This window comes from Trichosurus vulpecula, chromosome 7 (genome assembly GCF_011100635.1).
Source record: "Trichosurus vulpecula isolate mTriVul1 chromosome 7, mTriVul1.pri, whole genome shotgun sequence".
Taxonomy (NCBI): domain Eukaryota; kingdom Metazoa; phylum Chordata; class Mammalia; order Diprotodontia; family Phalangeridae; genus Trichosurus; species Trichosurus vulpecula.
The window spans coordinates 109266960-109291923 of record NC_050579.1 but is presented as its reverse complement, the minus strand read 5'-3'; the positions used below and the strand labels follow the sequence as shown (position 1 = coordinate 109291923).

General features: G+C 38.5%; 1 pseudogene; it reads left to right on the top strand.

The window, feature by feature from the left end:
* The first annotated feature begins 3585 nt into the window (after positions 1–3585).
* On the top strand, positions 3586–6704 carry LOC118857603 (annotated as a pseudogene).
* The last annotated feature ends 18260 nt before the right edge of the window (positions 6705–24964 follow it).

Genomic DNA, 24964 nt, shown 5'->3' with positions numbered 1-24964 from the left:
CTAAGCTCAATTTGAGTCAGCAGTATAATGTGGTAGCCAAAGAAGCTAACGCTATCTGGGTCTATGGGAAAGGGGACTGAGCTTCCAGGAATAGTAACGTGCTAATCCCCATGTTCTCTGCCTTTGTTAGACCTCATCTGAAGCACTGTGTTTAGTTTTGGGCACCATGCTTTAAGATAATCTAGAAACTGTATAGAAGAAGGCCAGAATGATGAGGAGCCTTGACTCTATGACATATGAGGATTGATTGAAGGGAATGTGTATTTCAAAGCAAAAGGTATATGTGTGTTGGGGGTATGGGACGGAGATAAATTAACATTCTTCAAGTATTCCTAGTCCTGCAGATTAGAGGAGGGATTAGATTTATCTCATTTGCCCTCAAGGGCAGAATCAGGAACAATGAAGGGAAGTTGCAAAGAGGCCAATTTAGACTGCAGATCAGACTAAACTTCCTAACAATTGGAGCTTCCTAAAAGTGAAATGGTCTGCCTCCAAAAGTGGTAGGTTGTCTATTCTAATAAGATTCCAACCAGAGGATGGTCAGTCACTGGTGAGTTATGTTATGAGTTGTGTATGAGTTGGACAAGATAGCCACTGGGGTCCCTTCCAGGTCTCAGATTCTGTGATTCTGCAATAGGTTAACCCCATCATTTTGTGGATGAAAAAGCTTATGTGCAGGAAAGTTAATAAGTGTTTACCAAGGTCACCCTGATAGTAAGTGACAGTGGATTTAAAATCCAGGTCCTCTATCTCCAAGTCCAAATCTCTTACCACTGTATCTTGCTGCCTCTGAACAGACACCCAATCCAAGTTAGTGTTCATGAAAACACCTCTCTGTGACTTAATTGTAAAACCAAGTTTGGTTTCTTTATGATGGGCCATTTTAATCATTGATGCTAGTCCCATTTTGAAAAACAGACGAAAGCTTTTTGTGATATTTACTAGGGAACTATTCTGTTTGTTCCTATGAGAGTGCTAGCAAAGCATTAGGTGAGCAGTAAACATTGCTTTCATGACATAGGCCTTTTGAAAAGGCTTAAGAAAAATGAAGATAGGTAGGGAACCATAGGTTTCTAGGGGTGCTCGAGACCCCAAAATACCTACACTCCGGGTGCTAATGAAAGAATTTGACTCAAGCCTTCTCAGCCAAGGGAAAAGACTAAGTTTATTAAGGGCTCACCATAATGGGTTGTCTTAAGAAATCCTACCCTTTGTGACGCCTGTTTTCACAAGTGGGCCAGATTCAATCTACTGAGCTTAGACTGAATCTGAGTGATTTCATGGAGGCAAGATGAGACCTATATACGCAAAGATTGTGGAAGGGATCAAGGGGTAGTCTGGGGTGACTAGAGGAAGGGTTTAGGGAGGGTCTTGAGGAGGAGTCTAAGGATGACTAAGGGAGGAGGATGAGGTCAGACTCCAGGAACCAAGAGAATGGGATTAAGGGTGGGAAGTAGCTGAAGGTGTGGATATTAGGTGGGAAGTAGCTGGACAATAAAGGGCAAGGCTAGGTAGATAGCCTCAGGCCAAGGCCAGATCAAGTGGAAAGATTCAAGGAGAGTTCAAGGGGGTTCCCAGAGACTGTACTCCAGGTTCAAGGGGGTTCCCAGAGACTGTGCCCTCATCACTTTGACCTCTGGGCCAAATTGTTAAAAGTAGTCCTATGTATAATTAAAGAGGAATGAGTATTCACAAGGTGAATGTGACTAGGTTTCCTAACAGTATGTTAGGAAATAAATAAGGCAGCTAGGTGGCTCAGTGGATAGAGCACTGGGCCTGGAGTCAGGAGGACCTGAGTTTAAACCTGGCCTCGGACATTCGCTACCTGTGTGACCCTGGACAAGTCACTTAACTTCTGTTTGCCTTAATCCACTGGGGAAGGAAATGGCAAACCACTCTGATATCTTTGCCAAGGAAACCCCATATAGGTTCATGAAGAGTCAGACATGACTGAATGATTGAACAACAAATGTTAAAATGAAGGATGTGTAGACAACTCACCTAACCCCTCCTAAACCCTTGGATTATAAGGATGCACACAGAGCTGCTGTGGCAGCTTGGTTAATTCATTCAAAGTAAATGACATTTAATGAAATAACAGAGCAGACTGAATAACAGGAAAATATCCACTTCCCCCTAGAATGTCCGCATAGGGTACCTCTTCCCCAGCTAATCACAACACTGGTGGGGAAAGCATATAGACAGAGAACAGTGTGACCTGGGAGATTTCATAGAGAGTTCACATATAAGGAACAAATGAAACACATGGAAGATTCACAAGGTAAACACATGTGGCCAGGGAGTATGTGTGTGTGTGTGTGTGTGTTTGTGTGTGTGTGTGTAAGAGCCAATTCCAGGAGCCTGTGTCATCAGGATATATGTGTCGAAGGCAAATATATAAGGAAATGTATGGCCATGATTGATGCATGGCTAGGGCAAATCATACCTCCACCAGTACATAGCCACCAATATTCTCTGATGTCATCGTGCTGCTCCCTATTGAGTATCAAGTGAGTTATCATCATGTCTTGCCTCTCAGTTGGGTGTCATGCCTGTTCTCCATCACATTGCATTTGCTAGGGATGTCCACTGGTCATGCAGTTGATGGGGATGTCCACTGGTCATGCAGTTGATGGGGATGTCTACTGGTCATGTGGTTGCCATGCATCTATTGCTATCCTCTGCAGGAGGTGTAGTGACTAGTAAGCATCTCCCTGACAAGGGCAGGCTACCATTATTTTAGTGTATAGCCTAGGGCTATGAGCCTTCCTCCCTAGGCAGATAACCAGCAAAAACTAGTAGAAATCTTCAGATTAAGATTGGGGATATTCCTTTCAACTGCTTTTCTCCTCTTGAAGACTCACTGTCCTTGACTTCCAATAACTATCTGACTCTGATGTTAGAAAATTGATTTTAACTCTCTGAAATCTCTTCTTCTCAGTCCGTGTTCCCAAAACTCTTTTTTGAGGCTCCCTCAATAAAATACCACAGGAGCTATGTAGGGACTAGGGAAGTAAGGCTTGGCTTGTTTTCCTAAAATACCCCTTGACTGACATTCAAATGACTTGGGGCAAGAACAAAAGGCTACTTGAAGTAAGCATAAGCATTGATTTCTGTCCTCACCCACATTCTGGCCTTTATTATTCCTAACCACTGGTAACAAAATCACTTAATTTTATGCTGCGTTTTAGCCCATGCAAACTTTGCTGGTCTCCCCATATTTGGATGCCTAAAACCAGCTCCACATAGTGCAGGTTGGAGATTTTATAACTAAAGATCCATCCTTATGAAAATTAGTAGGGGATTTTATTGGACTAAAAGCTTAATATGATTCAATGGTTTAGTGTGACAGTGAAAGAAGGTAGGTTGTATTTAAAAAAAAAAGTATGGTGTCCAGAGCAGTAAGGTAACCGGAGTATTGGGTTCTACTCAGGGCACCTCATATTAGAAAAGATATTGACAAGCTAGAAAACATCCAAATGAAGCCATCCGAAATCCTATGAAGGACCATGAGATCATGCTCTATTAAGTTTGCTTTAAGGAACAAAGGATGTTTAGCTGAAGACACGGGGACTCAAGGGAGACATGGTAGCCATCTTTAAGCATTTTAAGGGCTATCATGAAGAAGGGGGTGAGGCAAATTAGTTTTGTTTGACACCAGAGGGTGGAATTAGTACTGGAGGAAAGTCACAAAGGGGACACACGGGCAAATCCATAATACCTCAAAGATCTAAATTTTTATTTAGGTAGATATTCCCTCCATTGAAAGAAATCAAAGCATTTCTGGCACCTAAAAGATGATCTTCAAGAATTATTGTAGCTTAAAAAATTCATGACTACCATCTCCCATAATGAATCTCTGAACTGAGTCTGGTTTTTGGCCCATTGACATGCCTGAAACTTTTCCAGCTTGGTAGCAGCTTGGCAGAGCCTGGGAAACTCTGGAAGAGGAGGCTGATCAGAATGGTTAAAAGATTCAAAATCATATCAATTAAACCACAGGGTCAGTTAAAGAAAACGAGGGTATTTATTCTGGATAAGAAAAGACTTAGAGGAGAGGGTGGTACTTGAGAGCTATCTTCAAATATCTGAAGGGTTTTGAGACTTTAACTATTCTTCTTGGCCCTGGAGAGTAGAACTAAATGCGAAAATTTCAGGCCACCAGATTGTGGCTCAATCTGGAGAATGAATCACCTTTTTTTTTTTTTTTAACAATTAAGACTGTCAAAAATGGAATGGGCTTGCCCCAAGAGGCACGGAAGATGTTTAAGCATAAGTCTTGTCAGGAATGTTGTAGAGATGATTTATGGGGCTTGACTAAGGTGACCTCATATTATTCATGCTGGAAGAAAAGAAGATTTGAATTGAAATTTTATCTCAGGTACTTACTAACTTTGTGACTGTAGGCAAGTAACTTAATCTCCTTCTTAGCCTCAGTTTACTCATCTATAAAATGGATATAATAACAGCAACTGCCTATCAGGGTTGTCTTGATAATCAAATTCATACACACACAATACATGTACACACATATGTATATATATATATGTACATATATGATATATATTATACGCTCGTATACATACATTACATATATGTGTATATATTTTATACATATGAATTTATCTATGTAAATATATAATTCTTTTTCACAAACCTTAAAATGATATACAAGTACTATTAATTTTATTATTAATAAACATAGTTTTAGAGAGTTGCATGGGATATCAGGAGGTGACTTGTCCATGGTCACACAGCAAGTATGCATCGAAGGAAAGGCAGGGCTCAAACCCAAATACCTCCAACCACTATGCCATTCTGCCTCTAATCTTTTTCTCATAGCAAACACTTAATCAATGGTTCAATGAGTGCATAAAAAAAGTTAGCAGTTGTCTGAATCCATCTCATCATTTCAGATATCAGAATCATAAGAAATCATATGTCTTTATGTATCTCTTCCCACAAAGGCTAGGCCAGCCCCCCGCCTTCCCCGGGCACCCTTCAGAAGCAGTTCATCTGGCTGTTGTTGGCCAAGGCAGAATCTCCTTGTTGTTAGCAGGGAATTGGTGTGGCTTCTCAAGTCCTTATTGGTTTTGTACTTCGAAGAGAGTAAATACCCATTAAAAATTGAGTTCTCATTTGTTAGTGATTGGCAGCGGCCTGGGATTCTGGAGGAAAGGAGCTAATAAATGAAAAGCAAACACAGGCATTCCACACAGATTTTCCATCAGGCCCAGATGGCTGAGCTATATTAATGGCTGGCTCATAGCAAATACGTATTGACATCAGTATTCAGAATAAGCAGATGGACCTGTTGTATTAACATCAAATATCTCCATTCGCTGAAACAAACAGAAACACAACCTCTTCTGGTAAAGATTCTCTTGACTGACTATGTGAATTCATACATTAGTAAAAGTTTTCATTTTCTCTGATATATCTTGTCCTCTTTTCATACAAAATATGGATCGTTCCCATTTCAGTGTCATGTTATTTATCATCGCCGGTAACCTGCAAATACCAAAGAGACATCAAACTTTAGTCAAAGGAGACCCAAGATCCCTTATGTTCCAGTCTCATTACTTTACATTTGAGAAAAGGTACCAAGCTATATTTAGAATCCTAGTCTCCTGGAAGTCGTTCCTATGCAAGTCCAACAGGGCCTACCATATTCCCCAACTCCCTCTAGATTTAGTTCACTGTGGTTTGATTAAGGTCTGATGTCTATAACAAGAGTCATTTGCAGCTAGATATTTAGTACTTTCTTTCACTATCACTTTCTTTCTCCTTTCAAAATTCCTTTATAAAGACTTGGCAACATCAGTCCATCAGCCCAAGTGCAATTAATATATAAGAAAGGAAAAATAAAACAACTTAGATTAAAAATTAATTTAACCTCAGAAATTACTGAGGAAAACCATAATTATGAATGTATGGACCAGCAGGCTGAACTTTTGAATAAGAACCTACCTCCTCAGAGATGCTCTATGTACTAAGTAGGCATTCAGTTTGGTAAATTTAATGACTACTATGATCAAAGTCTCCTATAAAGATCTCAGTGTGCTCCCACCCACTGCCTTCTGACTTGACTTCCCTAAGCCTCCTCCCTGCTATGGCTGCCTTCAAGATTGTGCTGATCTGACATGGAGAGAGCTCTTGCTTCAACAGATGCTCTGATGTGGACCTGTGCCCTGCCAGGCATGAGGAGACCAAGTGCTGTGAGATACTGGCTATAAATTTAATATCTGCTGCACCTTTGTTCAGTACAGGGCAATTCATACTCTTTAGACAGTATTAAATGCCATTGAGTAGATATGGTTGTTAGTGGTGAGGACTTGGTGCCTCAAAGAGAGTTATCAACAAAACAGAGACACTTCTATGACATCCAGAAACCTCCACTGGAGACTGACCGCCCCATTTACAGCAATATCAGTAAGAGCCATTACTATGCAGATCTCACCGAAGATCAGGTGTCCTCCTGTGAGAGCCTTCTACCCTTCTGGAAAGAGGAAATCATCCCTCAGATCAAGGAAGGAAAGTGTGTTGTGATTGAAGAAACTCATAGCAATAGCCTTGGTGGGATTGTCAAGCATTTTGGATAACTTTCTGATGAAGCAGTCATGGAGCTGAATCTGCCTGCTGGCATTCCCTTTATGTATGAGTTGGATAAGAATCTGAAACCCATCAAGAGTTCATATGAATAGCCATTGAAGTAGTGGCAGCCCAAGGCAAAAACAAGATGTGAAACTGGCACATGGAAGCAGCAGCCAGTCCTTTCTGTGTTCCTACCACATCTCTCCCTTGCCTCACATTCTGACTCTATCTCTCCCCTACTTTACACACCGACCATTGCCTTTGAGATCACAACGTGTAGCTACATGTGGGGGACTGACAGTTGCTCTTCTCATTTATTCCCTATTTCTTTTTCTTCCTCTCTTTGGTTGACTCTCCCCTGAACCATATTAGTCAAAATGGCTCCCATGTTGTTTGGATCAGTAAGAACCTGGTTAGGTTAGGGATGAGGATATGGTAAGAAGTGATCGAATTGGAGAATTGAAAGAAACAATTGCTACAGTTATTTCTATGGGCCAGTCCTACTAGTAGGGCAAATCTCCCAGGGACTATCATCATTCCAGTAACAAAAGAGGCTACATATTACTTGGGTGGTAATTTAACAAATTGTGAGAATCTTGTTTGGATCATGTTTCGTCTCTGACCTGAGAGAAATAGATCTGGGAGGTTGGGATTATGCCTTAATGTTTACTTGTTTCATTTACTTTCACAAAAGACCCTTCTTCTAGATTGGTTATTGCTAGTGGCTTTTGAAATTAAATGGTCCCTCATGGTCATCATCTGAGGTCCCAAGCCACAGTAGAGAGGGGAGAGTTCTTTGATTTCTAAGTACTTGAGGAGTCTATACTAACAGGTGTCTTTAAAGCCACTGTTCTATTTTGTGGCAGTGAAATGCCTCAAGATCATATCGCAATGTGTCTCCCTATGTCCCATTTGCTTTTCTCATCATATCCCAACTACCTGGACCTGCCACCTGAGTCCTCATCAGTTTTAGCATAATTGTACTACCCCCTGAGCCTGTGCAATAAATGATGTGCAATAAAAAAAAATGCCTCATCGTGACTGTAAAGGTGATTATGTTTTCCCAAAGGTTCTGTCAGATTGAAAACCTTTAAGAATAGGCCAAGAGGTGGATTCTCTTCATCCTAGAAGCAGCCTAGATAAATTTGACTACGAGTTATCATTATTTTTATTTGGTTTTAGTAATGGATGAGGTGGAACAGAGGAATGGGTCAACTCAAAGTTCATCTTCTACTTGAGTCCTTTCTAGGTTGCCCCAAACTTCTAGATGCTAAATTTGGCTACCAGATTTTTTTTTGGCAGGGGGATGGTGTGTGTGTGTGTGTGTGTGTGTGTGTGTGAGAGAGAGAGAGAGAGAGAGAGAGAGAGACTCACAACACTGGATAAGGTAGAATGGGTTCAACCCAACTACCACCTTTGAGGACTTTCCTAATTCCCTAGTTCCCAGGGCCTTACTCCTAACCAAAGTTATCTTGTATTTTTATACATATATGTATGTATATGTATGTATATGTATATATCACACATATACACACATATATACGTGTGCATATATACACGTGTGTGTACATATATGTGTGTGTATGTATATGTATAAATCTTCCCTGATCAGATATAATTTCCTTGCTAGCTTGAACTGTTTGTTTCCTTTTTATCACCAAATTCCCAGCACTTGGCTTAGTGCCTGGCATGTAGTAGGCAATTAACGAATTTTATTTATTGAATGATGATGATGAAATCACCCATCTCTTGCAGAAATTGAGCATGTTCAAATTATTGTATGAGGTACAAAGGTTGTGGGGGGGATGCTTATATAATAAATAAAACACAATCTCAGCTTGAAGGTATTTATGATTCAAGGAAAATAATAGCTATAGTAAAAAAGAGGGGGACTAAGCTAAGAATATGCTAAGAGAGGTTAAAAGTGCAATGAGTGTAGAAAGAGATCACTTCTGGCTAGTGAGGTTCAAGAAGGGCTTCATGGAGAAGATGCTGCTTAAGCTGGTCTTGAAGTCTTGATAGGATTTCAGTGTATAGAATTACCGGGGGGACTGCGCATTATTGGCTCAGGGTATAATGTGAACAAAATGTGAAGAAAAGAAAATGTAAGAGATATGAAAATTATAGGACCGTTGAGTCAGAACTTGGATATCTCTTGGTCTAATGCCTTCAGGTTGCAGATAGGGAAACTGAAGCCTAGGAAGATGAAATGACTTCCTTAGTTCTTGATAGCATGAAGTGCAATAATATTCCTCAAAATTAAAATCCATCCAAGGTTTCATATGAATGAATGAAAAAGAATGTGAGTGTTTACTGTGTGCCAGGTACTATGCTAAGGCTAGGGAGACCATTAAAAAAAGGGAAACCTTTCTTGCCCTCAGAAAGCCCTCACTTTGGAGAAAATGTGCAAATGTATTTTTCATCTCAACTCATTTCCTTCAGATCAGCCCTTAGTACATTTCTATACTTCAGTAATCCTGGAAGAGTGTCCTCCATTACCATCCATTTCTCTTTTAAATTGAATTTATTTCTTGCTACACCAGAGAAAATTTCACTTGTGAGGAAACTCTCCTACAAAAATGGGCCCAGAGAATGTGTCAATACTAGAAGAAAACTCATTTGGTCAAGGTATATAACTGCTTGGTTATCTTCATGGCAACTCTTACAAGGTCATCATTTAGGGGTAAAAAAAAAAAGTTAAGAAGAAGCACCCTCCCCAACTGTGTTTAATATAAATTGGCTTAGAAATAGAGAAATTCAGATTTCCTTGGGACATGAGCCTCGATTCTCCAAATTTTGTGCTTTTGACTCTTTGTTGCCCTTCAGAGAGACATGAATTCAGTAGAATACTACACCAGGGGTTCCTAATCCTTGTTGCATCTTGAACCCATTTGGCAATCTAGTAAAACCTATAGGCCCCTTTTTTTCAGAATAATGTTTTAAGTACATAGAAGAAAATGCTAAGGATTATAAAGGAAATCAATTACATCGAGGTAAACATCATCAATATATATGTATATGTATGTATATATGTGTATATATGTGTGTGTATATATGTGTATGTGTATATATACACACATATGTGTATATGTATATGTATATATATATGTATTTATATACATATATATATATACACACAAACTAGCTCACAAAGCTAAGGGCTCCTGATCCAAACTGCCAAAGCTAGAAAGGGCTTAAGAGATAATCTAGTCCAACTTTCTTATTTTAGAGACTTCCAAAAGTTCTAGGAAAGTGAGTGACTTTCTCGAAAGGACAATTGAAGAGCAGAAATTCTACAGAAAGCTGTTGGCTTCGGAAAAAATAAAATAAATGGAAATAGCATTTAACATAAGACTGGATTTTTTCAGGTAACCAGCCATTTTTCTGTTAGGTTGGATCTGGCATTTTCTTCCACTGGTAAATATGGTGAAAATGAAACTATGATAGCAATTCAGCAAATAAACTCTGCTTTTTCTTTAATTACACAGACACTTAAAAATATTTACAGGAAATCTTGTGCTGACGTGTCCAAAAGAGAATTTGTTAAAAATATTTTTTCCATGTGGAAAAATAAAAACCATTTGGGCCATTTATGGATTGATGATTTATTTTAAATCTTAAAAATAGTTTTTTTTTTCCCTTTCCAATAACAGACAACACTTTCTTATTTACTTCTCCAGGTAAAATTTCAGATGAAAAGATTATAGCCTGGAGAGGTTTGAAGGAGGAAGTTTCTTAAGTAGTAAAATAGACGCTATCAGTTATGGTGTAATTAATGTAGAATTTAAAGCTAAAAAACCCAGACGGTCAATGATGTGTTCAATATCTCTCATGGCGATCTATTTTTCAGTAATGCTTATCTTTCCAAGGGGTATAGTTAATTTCTTCAGCACTCCGTAAATTATTACAGAAATTACAAATCTACTAGAAAATCAATACAACTAATTGTAAATTAATAGATTTCTAAGTGTGAAGGAGCGTGTAATAATGTAGATGAGTTCTGTAAAGAACATGCCAATTCTGGTATCAGGGGCGCAGAGTCTCCAGCTGCTTTATGTGACATCTTCAAGTGTAAACACATTTCTTTCTTTTCCCTAACCCCCCCACTGATTTAGTCTGCCACTGCAGCGAATAACATTTCCATTAGCCTCCTACTGTTAAATCGCAGAGTAACCATAATAATAATAAAAAAAAATTCTAACATGCAAACAAACTAATAGAGCAGCAACTGGGGTTACCGTCTGTCTTAGCCATTTGCATGCAGCCTACAAATACTGATGTTCAACGCAAGCAAAACAAAGCCGAACAAATTGGATCAAATAGCATTCCCCTTCCAACTTGTTTTTGCTTTTGGGGGGACAGGAGATGGGAATTGAGATCTGTGATTCCATCTGGGGGGACTCCCAATGTGGAAATTTCCTCCACTTATGCAGATCAGAAGTTCATCTGTAACGTAAAGTCCAGGACAGTTGGCTGGGGGCGTTACCCATGATCACATAGTTAATATGTGTCAGAAGTAGGACTTGAGTACCGGTCTTTCTGTCTCCAAAAGTAACTTTCTGTCTGTAACAAATGTAGGAAGGACAAAATGAAGTGTTTATGCTTCTATATTGTCTATAATGAATAATCTTTGTTCTTGTGTAACCTTTGTCCATTGCTTTTGTTTCTATTAATTGTAGAACTGAGTTGATTTTCATATAAAACCCTAAGTTATTTCCTAGTCATTTATTAAATTGAAGGGTTTGGAGTTTTAATTAAGATGAAAGCGTGAAAGTAGCCTAGATCTGCCAGATATACTCCAGCCATGAACTAGAAAGCACTAGCTCAAAAATGATCAAAATTATAAAAAAATCCAAAGAGCATCATTAGTCAACACCTTCATCCACAAAACATACACAAAAAACCAGACGCTGTGGCTGTTGGAAGAGGATTCCAGCTAACAAAGTCAAAATGAACTCAGGTGAACAGGCTGGAAGCCAGCAACTACACCCAGAGACAAGTGGGGGAAAGAAGACCTTGGCAATACTCTGAATGAGGATACCCCCAAGTAAAATGTAAGACTGTAGCAGTAACCTGACCAGGGATCCTCTCAGGGAGATAGAAGATTGCATCAGTACCCTCATTAGGGATGACGATCAAAAAGCTCGGACTGTGGACGCTAAACCTTGCCAGTGATCCGAGTGAGGAAACATCAATGGATGTAAAGGTGAGAGCCCCGGAAGTCAAGATCAGGACCAAACAGGGCCTTGCTATCCTTATTAAAGAGTACATCCATTTGGTCCTGTGCTTGATTTTGTTTATTTGTAAGTTCACTCTGACTTGTTCAATTGTTTATTTTTTTGTGATTGGATTATTTAAATTCACTTTCTTGTTCTGTTAATCTAAATGCTTTATGTTTGGTTGTGGTAAATATACATTCATTTTGCAGAGAATAGAATAGAAGGAGGTGTAGAAGGAAAGACAGAGAAGTGGGATAGTTTTAACTTGCTGTGAACTCCTAAAGATAGGGACTTTTTCTCAGCCCCCACTCCCTCCCCCACCTTTCTTTGCATCTCCAGCACTAAGCATAGAGCCTGGACCATAGTTAGTATGTAATAAATGCTTACTAATTGAATGATTGGTGAATTTAATATATGCATTAAAAAGCTATAAGTAATAGAGATTATAATTTTCTAATATAGGCTTCTTTTCTATTCTTTTTATATAGAGATGTTTTTTTTAAAGTATTTGAGAAGTTCATAAGAAAAATCAGAATATTTTTAATAAGAAAATGTTTTTAAAAGTTTTTTTAAAGAAAAGAAATTGGAGGGTTTGTGAAGTTGTGCTGTAATGAGTTGGTATAATCTATCCATGAACATTTACCAAGGCTTTGCTTTTTCCACAAGCCTCTACCAGGCATTCTAAAGACATATAAAAGATATAGAAAGCACTGTGACCATCGTGACTGTCATTTACAACTTTGTGTGTATATATGTTGAGGGGAGATAGGGCTATGGGAAATATACCTTTATGTATTTTTAGACTTTGGCTGCCAATTTGTATATGATATGACAGGAATTTGACTATAAAGGTAGAAGAGATGATAAAAACATTCCCTGGGCTTAGTTTTATCTCTGACTTTTTTTTGCCCATTCATCTACATGGGAGAGTATATGGGGTTTACAGTTGAAAAACAAGTGAGTCTCAGATCCTCAAAGTGGACAAGTAATCCTCATATGAATGACAATCAAGTATGCTCTAGCCTTCAGAAATTAAAATCAGGAAGCATAGAGAATGCTCACCATCAGCTAAAGTCTTACACAAAAAGAGCCAAGTTTCTGAACCTGGAGGTCCCAAGAAAAGATTAAGCTTGAAGGGATTAGCTAGCTGGATAGACCTTGCTCTTTATCCTAAGGAGCATAGTGTCTAAGGCAGGGATGTCCTGATGGAGATGGAATGTCTTCAAGTCAAAACTCTGGAAGGGAAGAGACAGGCCACTCCTTTGTAGACTTTTCTTCCTAGGCCAGTGTTGGCTCAGTGGCTGAATTAAGGGTGACTGCTTTCATTAAAGAGCTACTTTTAAAAGCTAATGGCTTTTGAACTAGGTACAGCATAGTAAAGACTACTTTTCTACTAAGGATGAGATAATGCAATAGCCAAAGTCTTCACCTGACGAAAAAGCTGGAAGCAAAGAGAATCTTCACAGCCATGTTCCTAATAGGGTACTCTTGAGTCATGGTTGGTCATTGTAGTGGTCAAAATTCTTAAGGCAGTCAGGGAAAAGGGCCCACTTGTAGAAAAATATTTATAACAGCTCTTTTTGTGGTGGCCAAGAATTGGAAATTGAGGGGATGCCATCAATTGGGGAATGGCTGAACAAGTTGTGGTATATGAATGTAATGGAATACTGTTGTTCTCTATCAGAAATGATGAGCAGGCAGATTTCAGAAAAACCTAGAAAGACTTGCATGAACTGATGCTGAGTGAAGTGAGCAGAACCAGGAGAACATTACATGTAGTAACAGCAACATTGTGTGATGATCAACTATGATGGACTTAGCTCTTCTCATCAATACAATGATCCAAGACAACTCCGAAAGACTCATGATGGAAAATGCTATCCACATCCAGAGAAAGAACTATGAAGTCTGAACGCAGATTGAAGCATACTATTTTCACTTGTTTTTGTTTTTTCTTTCTCATGGTTTTTCCATTTGGTTCTCATTGTTCTTTCACAACATGACTAATGTGGAAATATGTTTAACATGATTGTACATGTATAACCTATATCAGATTATATGCCATCTTGGAGAGTGGGGAGAGAACGGAGGGAGGGAGAAAAATTTGAAACTCAAAATCTTACAAAAATGAATGTTGAAAGCTATCTTTACATGTAATTGGAAAAAATAAAAAAAAACTATTAAGTGAAAAAAATATTCTTAAGACACCTAAGTGATGCAGTGAATAGTGTACTGAGCCTGCAGTTAGAAGAACCCTAGTTTAAATAACTTACTGCGTACCTTTGGGCAAGTCAGTCAACCTTTGTCTGTCTCAGTTTCCTTAACTGTAAAATAGAGATATCAATAGCTGCTACCTCTCAGGGTTGTGGTGAATATCAAATGAGATAATACTTACAAAGCTCTTAGCATAGTACCTGGCACATAGTAGTAACTTAATAAATGCTTATTCTTTCCCCAACTTTCCTCCTTTCCCTCAGCAGGCCATACCTAGAAGCATCAGACAGGGGTTAGACATCCAGCTGAGCAGCGTCTAGCAGATAAGTATCTTTATTTTTTAAAATGAATATTTACTAAGCACCTACTATGTACCAGGCATCATGCTAAGTACTCCATAAATATCTCATTTGGTCATCTCATAACCCCTGGGAGACAGGTGCTATTATTATGCCAATTTTACCATTGAGGAAACTGAGACAAACAGAAGTTAAGTGGCTTGCCCAAGGTCACACGGCTAGTAAATATATGAGGCAAGATTTGAACTCAGTTCTTGTGACTTGAGGCTTAGCACTCTATCCGCTGAGCCACCCAGCTGCTTCAAAGCATGTGTATCTGGATGACCTATCATATAGAGCATTTTATTCAGAAAACCTATATATTTAGCAGGAATCAGTGGAAGCAACATGATAGCCTCTGTAGAAAATATTAGCAGCCTTGCAGCATCAGAGGTTTGAATGCTCCTCCAATTCTGTGTTCTGCTCACACGTTCCTTCTGTGTTTGTATCACTCCATATGTGTTCCTGACATGCGTTCTCTTCCACACATTTCTTTGGCCATACTCTCTCCCTACGCTGTGCCCTTCCATATGTGCACCCAGGCCACATATATTTACATTATGTACGCACCCTTTCTACTGAGGAGGCTTATATGGCTCAAGTTTATGTGGGAAATATTCTATTGCTACTTTCTTACTAAACCATTTCACTACATGTCTTTGCTTTGAAATAACCGAGTCTTCAGGCTGATTATCAAAGGCAAATGTAATGACAAGGGTTTGTAAGTTACGGTTTTCGTACATACAGATGCACAGAGTGCCTTGTTCCTGGATTAGCTTCACCTTGGGGACATGCCTGCTTCATCAACATCAACATGAAATGACTTTGAAATAATACTATTGTAAAGTAAGGCATTTTAAGGTGATTGAGGATAAGACACCCTGCCTTATTCATCTTTGTATATCCCCCAGTGCTTTGGACATAGTAGGGGCTCAATAAATGTTGAATTGATTAGAACTGAATTGACTGGAATTGAATTGTATGTAGTAAAAACTTAATATATAAATAGTACTGGAATGCATCGTATCAGTATTGTGCCACTCAGTTTTCCTATTGACTGGCCATATGGTGATATTTCCCCATTTGGTAATGCAGGTAGGATGGCAGCAGTACTTAGAAAATACTTACCCTGATATTATGTATGCCTGCCCAGAGTGTGTATGTGGGATCTCTTCCATCATTCTGATCCAAAAGAGAAATCCCAATCTCAAAATATAAGAAACAACAAGATCCTGAGGATTCGTTCTATTTCTTGTTTATAAAGTATATATGATTTGTTTGCTGCATCCTGTTTAGAGCATAAACATAGCGTGGCCCCTGCCCTGCGAAAGTTTACATTCTGAGGTTGCATAGACACACACATACACACGTATGTACACATAAACCTCAGTCCAGGAAAATCTCAGGTAATTGAAATCCAGTTATAACAAACTCTCAATATAAATCTCAACAAGTTAAATTGCAATAAAATAATGTCAGGGGGCGGGAATCTTACTTCCCGAGTGTGTTCCAGGGCCAGCAAAGATTCAGCCTAACCTACTGTATCATCTATATTCAAAGTCCTATAAAATGCATACAATGCAAATTAGTGGCCATTGTTATGACCCTGAGGAAAATGCCAGCTCTTCAGTCATCAAAGGACAGTATGTTGTTGTATTCACTGTTCTCTCCTTAATAAAAGAGAAACTATTTTCAATGTCATAGGACATAACTAAAAGCATTTTCAGGCTAAAAATCTATCAGACAGTGAAACATTAACACCTATGACCTATGATGAATAGAGGTTTCACTATGTCTAAATTATACCTAAAGGGGACAGCTAGGTGGAACAGTGGATAGAGCACTGAGCTGGGAATCAGGAAGATTCATCTTCCTGAGTTTAAATCCAGCTTCAGACACTTACTAGCTGTGTGACCCTGGACAAGTCACTTAGCCCTGTTTGCCTCAGTTTCTCATCTGGAGAAGGAAATGGAAAACTACTCCAGTAATTTGCCAAGAAAACCCCAAATAGAATCATAAAGAGTTGGACACAGCTGAAATGACTCAACAACAACAATAAAAAAGATTATACATAAAAATGACAATTATATATACATATGTTTATGTGTAGATATGGTATATTTGTATATATATGAATATGTAATATTTATATATACTCACATATATAGCTTTTATGGTTAGTTCTACATCTTTATTGTTTCAGGTTTAGGAAATGAACTTTTTTGGGAGGGGGTTCGTATAGGTACTTTGTTTCTTTTTTGCACCTAAAATGGATTCCTATCTCTCTCTCTAACTATCTATATGACATTGTTAGCCATTCTGTGATATTTGCTGAGCTAAGGATTTTGAAGAAAAAGCAGCTATCCCGATGTTCTTGTTCTTCAATTGTTTTGAGTCATATCTGACTCTTCATGACCCCATTTGGGGTTTTCTTGGCAAAGATACTGGGGTGGTTTGCCATTTCCTTCTCCAGTTCATTTTACAGATGAGGAAACTGAGGCAAACAAGGTAAAGTGACTTGCCCATGGTCAGACAACTAGTGTCTGAGGCCAGATTTGAACTCAGGAAGATGAATCTTCCTGATTCCAGGCCTACCACTCTATCCACTGTGCCACCTAGCTGTTCATCTATCTTGTTAGAACGATCTATCTTGTAAGGAACAATAGCTTGATTGACTTTCTCTTCTTCTTTTGTTAGGCATGTGGAACAGTGATGTGGTTTAAGAGGTGAATAATCAATATTTCTTGATTAAATGAACTTTCGGCCCATGGTAGGAATGGTACCGGAAGATAGACTCTAAAAACTAAAAAATATAGTTGAAATCATCCAGTATAACCCCCTCATTTTTTAGGTGAGAAAAACTGAGCCTCGGAGAAGGGAAAGAAATAACCCTTACTTCTTATCACATTTCTAGTGAGTTAAGTTGCAGAGCTGGGATTGATATTCAAATTGCCTGGCTCCTAATCTAGTGCTCTTCCTACTATGTTATCATATATCCTTGTTATAATTGCAACCTGACTTATTCTCCGTTTAAACTTGTTCCCTTTCCCATTCAGATTCTGCCTGAAACCCAGACTCTAAGCACACTTGCTTTGGATTATTACATGTATATTGTATTATTTTTTCCAGAAAAAAAACCCACTGTCACATGAGGAACAATCATCATCTTTTCCCATGTTCAGTCTCAATCCAGGAGGACATGAGCCTAAATCCCAGATTTGTCTGGGTTTCCTGCTTCTGATCAGCACATCTTTAGTGGCACAGATCACAGTTTCAAAAGGAGCAATCTCCAGATTGATGTTTTGGCTATGGAATTCCATTGACAAATGCATTTCTTTCTTTGATACCTAGTGTTTCTAGACAAAAAAAAAGTGGTGAAAATCAATAAAGTCACATTTAACTTGCAAAATGATAAAAAGATACTTGTTGTATGGGAGAGCAAGGAAACCACACTGCCAGACTACTGTTCTTTGTGATAAGAACATTCTTCTTTGAACAGCAGTTTTACTGTGTATTTGTCTTTATTATGCAAAAGCCTTTGGCAATGAGAAGGATGTTTGTATCTTTGGTTTTATGAGACACTGCATATCAAAACCAGATAATAATGTCATGATATATGGCCTGGAAGTATCCAGTTCAATAAGCACAGTGGCCTTCTTGGCAATTTTGATTGAAAAGAGGCATAAAATGCTTACTTTGCCCAGTGTTTTAGCATGTTTCCAGACAGCATCTCCTCTTTCCATCTTTCATTTCTGTGAGGCTTGGCATTAAGAGGGAGTGAAATGGCATGGTACAGTATTTTCAGAACTCATCATCATACCGCATTTGCACTTTTCTTCCTGAGGACTCAACTCAAAGCACATTCCCAAAGACACTCATTTTATCACCTCAGTATCCATCCTTGGGGAGGGAGAGGGAGAAGAGGGAGAGAGAGAGGGAGAGGGAGAGGGAGAGGGAGAGGGAGGGGGAGAGAGAGAAAGGGAGGGAAGGAGAGAGAGAGAGAGAGGGAGAGGGAGAGAGAGAGAGAGAGAGAGAGAGAGAGAGAGAGAGAGAGAGAGAGAGAGAGAAGAGAGATGAAGAAACAAGTGTTATCCTACTTTATTGGTAATAATATAATGATTAAAACAATAGAGAGGAAGTTTTATGTGCTTTTTGGAAACTTCGGAAAATTTGGAAATTTAAATCCCCTTTGGTACAGGGGTGAGGAACTTGCAGCCTCAAGGCCACATTTGGCCCTCTAGGTCCTCAAGTGTGGCCCTTTGACTGAATCCAAACTTCACAGAACAAATCCCCTTAATAAAAAGATTTGTTCTGTGACCTAGAATGCCACATGTGGTCTTAGAGCCACAGGTTCCCCACCCTTGGTTGAGGAGATAAGGAAAATGTGGAAATTATCTTATTTGCCCTCAAAGGCTACACCTACATATTTTACTAAGCTAGAAAGTCTCCAAGGACTTCACAACAGATTTTTTGTTTGTTGTCTAGGAACTAGGCCAGCTAAGAGGTTCGTTACTTGCAAGTCAGTTCATCTTCAAAGTAGATGCCCATAAATTGGGAATTAGCTACATGAATGTATTCAGATATGTATTATTGTGCTGTACAAAATGAAAAATATGATGAATACCTGGAAGTATAGAAGGGCTTACATGAATTAATGCAGAGCAAAGTGTGCAGGGCCAAGGAAATAATATATACAATGACCACAAAAGTATAAATATAAAGGATAAGGATCAGAAAATAATCAAAAGCAAATGTTGATAATTATAAAGAACAAGCTTGACCCCAAAGAAGTGATATGAAAAGAAACCTCTTCCTATTTTTTTATAGATATAGAAGGTCCACAGGCAGAGAACCTTGTACATGTGCTTTCAGACTTTTGAAAAGTTTTGCTGATTTTCCCCTCTTTCCATATTTCTCTCTTTTTTTCTCTTTTTTAAATTCAGAAATACTTTTGCATATAGAATGGCCCACTGGAAGTTGGAGGTGGGGGAGTGTAATGAGAGAAATTTATCAATATAAAAACAAAAGGTATCAATACAAATTTATTTTTAAATAAAAAAAAGAAATTTGGTTCATCTAGTGATGTTGCTTTTTAATTTTTTTATTATTCAATGTTTTTTGCCACAGTAAATTTTTAGAGTGGGCGGGGAGGAGACTTTGATCTCTGATAATGAAATCAAAGCTGTTTTGAAATAATAAGGTATCTATTCATAGGTGTGGTGGGTAAAAGATGAAATGACTGAGGAAACAAAGGTTTGATCTTCCCTGTATATCGATTTATTAAGCAATGCGTGCCAATCGTCTAACAAGTCAGGACCAGGTTCCATTCAATTTGGCACTGGACCCAGAATAGAGGGGGAGACAGATTTTTATGCATTAAAAACAATCAAATAAGACTGATTAATTAAAAGAAAACAATCAGGATGTAAAATTAGGTCATCTGATTTTTAATTGTGGGAAAGATTAGGGCCTTTCCAAGTTAGTGGGGAGAGTGAACAATCCCCGAAATCAGAAAAAGAGGTGCCCTATTCCCTCCAAGCGTGTTCAATCGAAGAAACATGGGAACAATAACCAATTAGCCATTACAGAGTCGGTTTTCAGATAAGACATATAGTTACTTGACATGTAAAATTGTGAGAAAACTGCTTACATAAATCTAAACAGATTTCTGGTCAGCATAACCTAGATCCTTAGTTAAAGGTCTCTAAGCAGCATGTAGAAGTGGTTCAACTTCCTAGCCATGCAGGGCTAGGTTCAAACAATGCAATAAAGTTTTCTCTCAATTGCCACAAATAAAGGTTTCTCACAAGACAAAAATTGCACTAGACCCATAACTGAATAGAAAGGGAACTGAGTCACAAGATAGAATAAATGTGGTTCATCCAATTTCTGCTACCACTTGTTCTAATCCCCTCATAGGATCATAGATTTAGAGATGAAAAGGACCTTAAAGGCCATTAAATCCAATATTGTCATCATATAGATGAGGAAACTGAGACACAGATAAGTTGCATGACTTTCCTGTGGCCTCAAAGCTAATAAGTGTCAGTGGTGGGATCTGAAACTAACTTTTCTTGATTCCAAGTCCAGTGGCCTATCACTATCATGCTGTTTCTCTTTATAGTTATCCCTTTCACATTGGGAGGTTAGAGATGCTGTACCCCCATGATCGGGAAAATCCATGTAAAATATTTGGGCCCTCCCTTGGTACCAGAGAAGAAGTCTGAATTATTATGGTGTTAAAAGATAAAATATGTTGATATTAACCAATACTATATATATATATATTTTTTTTTTTCTGAATTTCTGAGTTTCTAAACTTTTTCTGTGTCATTTGCTGGCCTTTGAGAGTTGTGTGCAGCTTCCACAAAACTCCCCCCCTCACAAATTCCCATTTAATTTCTTATGCCAACCCATGATATATTGCAACCAGGATGGGGAAAGTCATGATGTAGAAGGGATAACTTGCAAAACTGGGTTTAATTTCAGAAAAACAATGCTCATATTCTCACATTACTCAACTTGATCCAACTGCTATATTGTGTTTGCCTGTTCCCAGCTAAAAGGAATAGGTGGGTAGGGGAGAAAGATAACCATTACAAGGACAGCATAAGAAGTTTGGGGAAATGTCAGCACCGTGACAATTTATTTTAACAAAGTCCTTTTAGAGAAAATAATCCATCTTCTCTGCTTCTCGAACTGAAAAGAAAACATTACAAAGACAGGGAAAGCACTAGGAAGTTGGTAGAAAATTGTACCGTATTTATTTTACCTTAAATTCAAACATGTAAAAAAGGCAACAAAGGGGATGTGGACACCTGCAGATTGAATTGTCCCTCCCTGCCCTAGTGTTCACCATGGGCACTCATGTAGGATTTCACTCAGAAGGAAGAGAGTTTGCCAGCTGAATGAGGTGACTGTCAAAACAGCAACCCATTGTGATTCTGATGTGTTCTGTCATCAAATCCCGGGGATGATGCCAGATAGAAAAACCAATTTCCAAACTCCCCTTAGTAAGAGAAATGACCTCCTTCTCTGTCTACCTGTCAAAGAAAAAAAGACAAACAAGCAAAACCAACAGGCTCGCTGATTTTTAGCATTTCAGTTTGACTTAGCCTTTCTGGACAAACATCGAATTTCCACATAGTCCTGACTGTGCTTCAGCTAACTGCAATTCAGCAGTGCTAAAGAGACATCACCTCACAAAAGACAAGATTTAGGAGCATCAGCAATCACCACAGAGAGAAGACTGGACAAGCCATGGTCATGAGTGCACAACCCAGAACAAAGAGCAGAGACTGTATCAATCTAAGTCATGCAGGTGAAAGAGAAAACACAAAAGATGGTCTACTGGTTAGACCATTTGCATAGAGAACAAAGCAGGTGTGTCTGGTATCCATGGTTGGAAAAAGAACAAAGACAAGAAGGAAAGATACCAGATAGCTGGGTTTACTGAAGAGAGCCACCCTGAGGAATTGCTCCAAAATACAAACACTTCTCCTCTGCTGTGTTGACAGGTATTATGTATGTAGCAACCCCAAATAACTGTGAGCCTGCAGAGGTCTCTCTTCAGGCTGTCCAGTGTTCGAAATGCCAAGTAACTCTGGCAGAGCTCAGGAGGCACATGTGAGCCCAAACATGGTAAGATCATTATGAAAGAAACAAATTACCCATGCCTCCCTGCTCCTTCAGGAGGCTGTGCAGCCATGTAATCATGAAGAAGGAGAGAGATGTGTCAAAAGGCACTGGATCATGTGCTGAAATGGAAAATATTGTTGTAGTTGCCAATGACCTTTTGTAGTTATATCCTTCACTTTTACGTCATGCTGTCATCTAACTTACTGTTGCCCTTTAAAGGTCATTGCCATGGGTGTGCCGTTAACACCATACTAAAATATGCCTGTAATTTACCTCTTCCTCATAAAACAAGCTACTAAAGGTGGATGGTGACTTCTAGACTCTGGTGGGGGGTACAGATGTATTAATCCACCTATTATAGAACTGTGACCTATACAGATATTGTTGAGGTGCAATGGGAAACTTTATATGAAAATTGCTGTTAGAATCAGTAGGGAAGGAACCATTTGAACTCGAACTTCTCATATGGTGTAAGGTTTAACTCTTTACACTCTTAATTTATTTTTTTTAAATTCACTTTTGATGAAAATCTAACTAAGATATATTTTCTTGCATTCTTAAATAGGATACTGGGATGCTTTGGCATTTCATCTCCCCAATAGGATAGATCACAACCCTCTGTTTAATCTCAACTTGTGTTATCCTTATCATGCCCCCAACCCTCATAAATCCTCACTAGAGGGGAATTAGAATATAAGCTCGTTGAAGAAAAGGAGAGGTTTGTCTTTCTTTGCATGTCCCGCATTTATCACAGTTCCTGGCACCTAGTAAGTTCTTAATAACTGCTTGTTGATTGATTAGATTGTGGTTAGAGGATGTGATACAGATGAAACTATAGCTACACAATATAGGTGGTGTGGTGAACATCAGGGACTTAACTTCTTAGTATACTACTATTTCTATAATGAATGGACCAGTAGACGACTGACTCATTCTGATCAATGTTCCATTAGCATGGCACACTAATGCCTTAGCAACAGATTCATATTCTGTTTATGAGGAAGGCCAGCTCCAAAGGCTGCATTTCAGTTGTGCAACAGGAAGAACTTTCCAACAGAATGAATTGTTTAACCATGGGACAGGTGATTCTAAGAAGCTGAAGTTTTTTCTTTTCTTGAAGATCATCATGGAAAAGATGGAGATGATCATAGAAAAGATGGAGGTCCATTGATATAATGTGGTCATCTATAGACTATGTTTGTCTTATGGGGCCAAATAAGAAAGACTATAAGTGGTTTAATGGATAGAGAATGAAACTGGAAATCATGGGATTCTTCTCCCAGAAAGATAGCTTTCCTGGCCAAGCCAGTTTATTTCTCTGGTACTAAATTTCTGAGAACTCCTCTATTATAATACCAATCATTATACTATTGTATTATTAGTATATTATATCTTATTATAATATTATAATACTCATCATTATACTATTATGCTACAATATTATAATACTAATCATAGATGACATTTATAAAGCACTTTGCATTTATGTTGTACTTTTCTCAAATATGACAGGTATCATTGTGTTCACTTTATGGGTGAGAGAATTGAGGCCTTGAGAGGTTCTCTTGCTGGCCCTATGTCATAGTTCGTAAACATAAAAGGCAGACTTCAAATCCAATTTTATTGACTCTTAAGTCCATCATTCTATCCGCTACCCCATGTGACATCTCACTATTAGGATATGAGTTCATTAAAGGCAGGAACAATGTTATTTTTCATTTTTGTATCCCCCTACTATTCCCAGATCATAGTATACAGAGTTTTACATGTGGAAGGCACTTAAATGTTTGTTGAATTGAATTGAAGAGAGGAGATTAGACTGTGTGATCTCTAAGGATTCTACCAGCTCTGACAAAGAAAAGTCCAAGAATCTACAAATTCTCTTGATTAAGGGTTTCTTTCTTATCTTTAAATGTACATGTGTATGTTTATATGTAGCATGCCATATATTGAACATGTACGCACACGCGCGTGCGTGCGCACGCACACACACACACACACACACACCCCCATGCTTTTTGTGGCTAGAAGACAAGATTATCAAAGCAGTTTTTTCTGCCTGGCAAATAACTTGGCCAGCTTTCCTGCTGTGTCATAGATTTGGGAGGGTTTTGACATTGTCAGCTTCCTAACAAATGCTGAAAAGTGAATCAAATTGGAATTATAAAGGCTGAGCTTTCCTTTAAGCATTTAAACTTTTTTTTATTAAAGCTAAAAAAGGGGGTCGTGGTGTGCATCCATACACGCACACACACCTCTCCCAAGGAGCTAGTGTTTCACCTGTGAAGAATCAACATTTGGAGCCATGTAAGTGGGAAAATTCATAGCTGGTTAAGTTGAGTCATTGGTGAATAATAGTAGAGCTGGAAGCTAAATAACAGTTCTTGGTAATTCTAGAGGTGATTGAGTTGTCAATGAAGCTATGCCTTACACAGAATTTTTAAGGGAGAAATGGCTAAAAGCGAGAGATTTCTCTACATGAAGAAGGACATAATGGGAGGGGCAAAACAACTTCACTCAGCACTAAGCTATGTATGGTAAATGATAATTTTAGTTTATCTGTTATTCTAAATGATTTACTTAATATGGAAGAGAAAGTGTCTGCATCAGCATTTCAAAGTGTAGCCCTTAAAAGAGATTGCTGGTGCTGAGAACAACGTGAAAAGTTCATAAATAACAAAGTTAAAAAAAACAGCTCTACTTCCCATCCCTGGGTAGATTGGGTTTTGGAGAGAATGTGCAATGGCAAAATGATCATTCTCTTTGTCATTTATAAATACAGAGCTTGTGCTTGGCCAAGAGAGGATGATCAGAATGAAAACTCACTCTATGGATGGTGGCTTCAGAGTTGCAGTAACACGACACATCTTCTGGTTCAAGGCAGTCAATGAATATTCCATTTTTATTCATCTTGAGTCAAATTCTCACACGTAGTAATTTGTAAAACTGTGTATCTGTAGG